The sequence below is a fragment of the Cnephaeus nilssonii genome (genome assembly GCF_951640355.1).
Source record: "Cnephaeus nilssonii genome assembly, chromosome: X".
Classification (NCBI taxonomy): Eukaryota; Metazoa; Chordata; class Mammalia; order Chiroptera; family Vespertilionidae; genus Cnephaeus; species Cnephaeus nilssonii.
Window position 1 is genome coordinate 85646393 of NC_137071.1, and position 6008 is coordinate 85652400.

At 35.7% G+C, this 6008-nt stretch overlaps 1 pseudogene across 1 annotated transcript; it reads right to left on the bottom strand.

Annotated features, from left to right (window-relative positions):
• Positions 1 to 768: 768 nt before the first annotated feature.
• Positions 769 to 1636, bottom strand: LOC307096396 (translin-associated protein X-like; annotated as a pseudogene). Its single transcript has one exon. The product of its transcript is annotated as a translin-associated protein X-like (transcript).
• Between the last annotated feature and the right edge of the window lie 4372 nt (positions 1637 to 6008).

Genomic DNA, 6008 nt, shown 5'->3' on the forward strand with positions numbered 1-6008 from the left:
TGCTAAATAATCACTAATAAAAGTGTTTCAGTTGTATGTCTAAGTATGTAATTCAACTTGAACACAAGTGAAAATATTACAATATTAACTCCAATTCTCTATCAGACTTTCAGTAACAAAGGACAAAAGTTAAATCTGGAAACTAATATTTGGGTATTTGTTGATTTTTCTGGAAAGCTGTTTCATCTGAATTCAAAATGGCCAAAATTAGCCAGAATATACTATAAATTTTTACCATAATGCCACATAAAATTAAAGTATATTGATAAGTTAGTAATTTTTTATTCTGGTCTATTGAGTAAGCCTACTCTGAAAGTTTGGAACAATATTACTAATAAACTTAAAACAAAAAACTCAAGTCCAAATGTATAACTAAGAAGTATTTTCTATATATAAAAAAATCATCAACTTAAATTATAAATGGCTTCCACTAATTATTATTACCACTAAAAATATCACCCTAACTCAATTAAGACAGGTTTGGAAGAAAGTGTACCCTGAAGTGTGTTCACATTACAAAGATAAGTGATGAAATTTAGCCAGCAAAATTTCAAATAGGTGTATATACAAACATTTGTATGCAGAATTTCATGAGTAATGTGTAGAAAATGATTTGTTTCAATAACTTTATGTACAGCTTGTATATAATTTAAAACAAGTAAGACTGAAATTTTTCTATGTAAAAGCTACAATAAAGTCAAATAAAATACTAAATGATGGTCTTACAAACAGTCTCTCTTAGGAGAATAATAACTGAGTAATGTTATTCTAAGAAATGCATTCTTCTCGATCAATCCTTTGTTTTAACTGAAAACACATCTGTCAGCATATGTTTTGGAATTTCTGAACAACTGACTTTCAAGTCATAACAAGCATTCCCCACTTTGGCCAAACTTTGTTTCAAGGTATATAGCCTCTTAGAAACCTCATGAGGTCCAGTATTGCCAATGAATGAAAACTTATCATAAATATGACCTAAAATTGGCTCACTTCAAAGGTGGTGTCAATGTCCACACTCCTCACACTGTTAATACACAGCTTCATCAACTTTCCAGTTAAATCATCCACTTCCAGAAGGTAATCAACAGGTGTGATTTTCAGTCTCCAATTACCAAACTGTTTATCCTGAGCCTTAGAAGAGTGTGTCTTACTTTCTTTCCCATTGTCTTCTATTGTAAATACAATTTTTAATTAATTTCACCCATACTGATAAGTGACTGTGTTTTGATAAAGTGTTGAAATGAGAGAGTCTTCATATATTCCTGTAGTAATGGCTCTATGGAACTGATAATGGCTCTCTTCTGTTGAGAGCTCCTGGGCCACCTGTAATATCTTTTGTCTGACAACATCCTATTTAATTTCTGATTCAGCCACTATTTCTTCCGTATCAGGGGCACTTGTAATCCTATGAAGCAGAAAAAAAAATTGCCCTTTTACTTTCTACAGTTATATCCTAAATAAGTTTTACAAATCTCTTATATTTGTCATGTCTTGCAATTAAGTTCCTGCTGGAATGATTTGAAGGCCAACATCATAGGTGAAGATGAATTAACATCATTCCCTTCTCTTCTCTGGTTATGTGAGAAATTGTCATGCTTCCTTTTCTGAACCTTCTTGATCCTTCCTTGTTGCTCATGTTGTCATAGCCTATAATGAGATGAGCAGATATTGAGGGCAGAGTGTGTAAGGTGGGAAAATCTGCCGAGGCTGGACTACAAAATACAGTTTTCACAAGACACCTATTCCTGGCTGGTTCCATTATTTTCATTTTATTTTGAAAATAGATATGGATTTCAATTTTCAGCTGGGTTCTTAAACATTTTTTGTTTTTCCTTTCCAATAATTTTTATCCTGATTAGTTGGCTTGGATAAAACAAAAGTCAACATTTGGCTATGAAAAACAGTACTTAATACAAAATGAGGTGTTGTTAAGACACAGATCAATGTCTTATAAGTTGCATCTTCAAACATCGAATAACTATCTTGAAATGATAAATAGAATTAATAATTCAAGATGGATGACAGGAAGTTAATTGCTATTGCAACATACATATGTATTGTAATGTATTTGTGTCTGCTGGGTTACTAAATAGAAAATAATTCTATTACTGGAAACTTATCATTCCTACAGTAAGACCTTGCTGCTTCATCCATTCTACACTAACCTCTAGTTTCACAATAGAATACTAAAGGCTTGGCTTACAGTAGTCTGACTTTGTTCTTAGCTCTCCAAGCCTCAGTTTTCAAATATAAAAATGTTACTGAAAAACCCTTGTGCCATATTTCTTATCTAGGAAAAATATTCTAAAAATTTTATGGACCAACAATAAAATCAATAATATAAAACTGCTCACCACTTGATGGAGGCTATAACCAAAAGCTATCAGGCACCATGAATATTTTCTGAAAGACTATATACATGGACCAGGCCTACCTAGAGGTGAAAAATTATTTCCTCCTCCCTAAAAGACAGCATTAATTAAAAGTAGAAATCTAGGTGCACTGCTTGGATTCAAAACCCAGATTAATTACTTATCAGATGTATGAATTTTGACAAGTAATCTAACTCTTCTATATTTGTTTCCTCATTTAAAATAATGGTAATAATGATAACACGTAACTTATATTGTTGTTGTTAGGATTAAATGCTGTACTATAGGTAAAGAACAGCACCAGGCACAATGTAAGCCAGGCGTCCTCAAACTACGGCCTGCGGGCCACATGCAGGTGTTTTTGCCATTTTGTTTTTTTACTTCAAAATAAGATATGTGCAGTGTGCATAGGAATTTTTTCATAGTTTTTTTTAAACTATAGTCTGGCCCTCCAACGGTCTGAGGGACAGTGAACTGGCCCCCTGTTTAAAAAGTTTGAGGACCCCTGATGTAAGCACTCAATAAATGTTAACCAGTTATAGCTGTGGTGATGGTGGTATTATAATTGAAGTAGTTGTAGGCCTAGTAGCAATCATGGGTAGTGGTAGTTTACCATCTTTGAATTATTACCCTAAGCTGGGTGCACACATGAATAAAAAAGTAAGGGGTACTATCTAGTAATGCTATGTCAATGATTAGGGTAATTTTCTTTACCCAAACACCTTCCTAAGAAGACAACCTTCAAAACCCAGTGTGAAGAATTGAAAGCAGTAACTCCAGGGGGTTGTTATTTCTAACCTTTCTGAGATCAATGGGGAGAAACTTGAGAGAAACCATGTATATGCCAAGGGAGAGTTGTAGGACTCTACTTGACTGTTTTATGGTTGCAAACATGTAGAAAAAATAAAATCTCATATCTTTCAAAGAGATCAAGAGAGGCAGCAACCAGGAATGTTGTCTATGGTGACAGTGATGAAAAAAGAGGAAGAAAGAAAAATAAAGCCTCAGGAGATCCTACAAGATAGTGCTGGGTCTGTACAGAATGAGGCAAAAGTAGGTTTACAGTTGTGAGTCTGTGAAATAGAGTTTATTCTTCTATCATTCTTTATTAACTAGAGGCACGGTGCATGAATTCATGCACGGGTGGGGTCCGGCCAGGGTTAGGAGACGAGGGAAGTTGGTGGGATGGCCCTGCCCCCATCAGGGTGGGGGAGTTGGTGGGGGAGGAGCCCCCATCAGGGTGGGGGAGTTGGTGGGGGGACAATTGGGGGGCCTGGCTGGGGGGGAGGGCCCACGGGTGGTTGTCTGGCTGGCCCCACCCCTTGGTCGAACTCCTGGTTGAACTCCCGGTCAAGGGGACAATTTACATATTAGCCTTTTATTATATAGGATTATTGTACTATTTTCCATACAAATAACTGTATACCTACTTTTGCCCCATCCTGTACTTGGCCTAAGCCATGGCTCAACAAGGGAAGGTCAAAATACTTTCAAGGAAGAGGCACTGAGTAGCTAAATAAACCAAACAACAGGAGAGATGGTAGGCAGAAAGTAGAGTTGACTGAACATTCTCTGAGTATTTTTTGGAAGGAGACAAGCCAGGTACAGTCCACTGGAATGAAGGGTCTGATTCATCTGGCAACTGAAAAAGAATTATCCCTATGAGGTTGGAACTACCTCAGATACTAGTGAACAGAATATTCTATTATGACTTCCCCTGGGTTCCCACCCCTTCCCCCACTCTTTATTACAGTTTAGAGCTCTGCAAAATATGTCACTATTATTGCTATACTAATTAGAATTGGAGACAATCACTTGCTTCTCCCACCACAAGGTTCTATACTAATCTTTCTTATATGTATAGTACACAGCTGAACTCTTCAGTGGTTCTTAGACCTTAGTGCAAAAGAATCTACCTGAAATACTTTTTTGAGAATATATAACCCTGTGTCTTAACCTGCAGAAATTCTGTTAATAGCAGTAGGTTTGGAATGACAAGCATCTTAGGAATTTGAATTTTTTACAAGTTCCCTAGACAAGTCTGATGAAAGTGATTCATAGACCACATTTTGAGAAACAATGATGTATCTGTAATCTCTGGGGTATCTTGCAATTCTTCAGTTGTCCAAAAATGTTTAAACAGTCTTAGTGCCACAATGTCTGAAATTTAACTATTGGAGCACTAACTTTTTCTTCTGTGGTAGCACATTTCTTTTGAGCGGGGGGGGGGGCACATTTCTAGGGTCTTTTTAAAATTGCCTTTCTCTTGGTCTCATTGCTCTTTTATGGAGAATTACTGACACTAATTGAGCAACTATTACTTATTAGTGTATGCTTTATCCTAAGTTGCATTGGAAGGGGAAAATTTTACAGTATTACTATCTAATAATTTTGACTATGCACTGCTTGCCAAGTGCTATGATAATCACTTAATATCACATGCTATAGAACCTATCATTATTTCTATCTGACAGGTAAGGAAACTAAGGATTTAAGAGGTAAAAGACGTCTGCAATATACAATTATGATATAGCAGAGATTAGAATACACATCTCTCTGATACCAAATTCTATGTTCTTATCCACACTGCAAGAGTGATTTGGAGACATTTCAGTGAGATAAGCAATGACTCTCCAAGAGTCTCATATAAAGGACAATGAACCCGAAGAAGATTAGCACAATGTATCACTGACACCTCAGGGACCCAGTATAGCAAGTGAGTTGTCCCTGCCAGGTTATTATCTTTTGTAAATAGTGAGTGAGTCTCTTCTGCTTGTCTGGGCAGAATGAACAAATGAAGGGCAAAACTTGATAGGGAGGAAATAAATGTGCTAATTCAACTTGTCTGACGTTTACATCAAAATTAACGTTTTAACTTCAAAGCAATGAATGTGTGTGCTTGAAAATTTATCAGAAATACTTTGATGTCTTGAGTAGCTATGAGAAAAGTAAAATGCAAGTTTGGGCAAAAATCTTTTTCTGAGCTCTGTTGGAATATCAGATATGAGCTTGGAGATGCCACTTGCACTGACTTGCATAGAAGATGACTAACAACAGAAAATTTTAGGGCAATCAGTAAAGAACAGAGGCTTTTAGGATTCTCAGTTGTATGGCACAAATATCCCTCTACACTATGTTCAAGAGGTATTTTAATAAAAACTAATTTAAATCAAATAAGGTTGTCCTCATCAGTGAGTCTTCTATTGAAGGTTAATCAGAAAGCCTGTTTGGCTTCAGCCATTATTACAGCACTAATTTTAGAATATGCATTGTATTTTTTTTTTTGCAAAGGATAATACAATAAATATAACAATATTTCTCTTCTGAGTAAGAATATTATAGGGTACCCATGTAATGATCATAAACACTAATGATCACTGTTTGTAGAAGTTCCCCTAAAAAGATGTCTAATCAATGTACAGACTGGGATTGTGTCAGGGAATGCCATCTAGTTTCCCAGACAGGTCAAGATGCATCACCCTTTCTAAATTCACCATGATCCATGGTTTAGTCTCACAATGCCAGGCTTAAAAATATATTATTAAATTTCAAGTACAAGAACAACTCTCAAGGTTGGTATATTGAGTAATAGCATAAATATTGATTTATATAATCAGAACATCAAAGTATTAATTG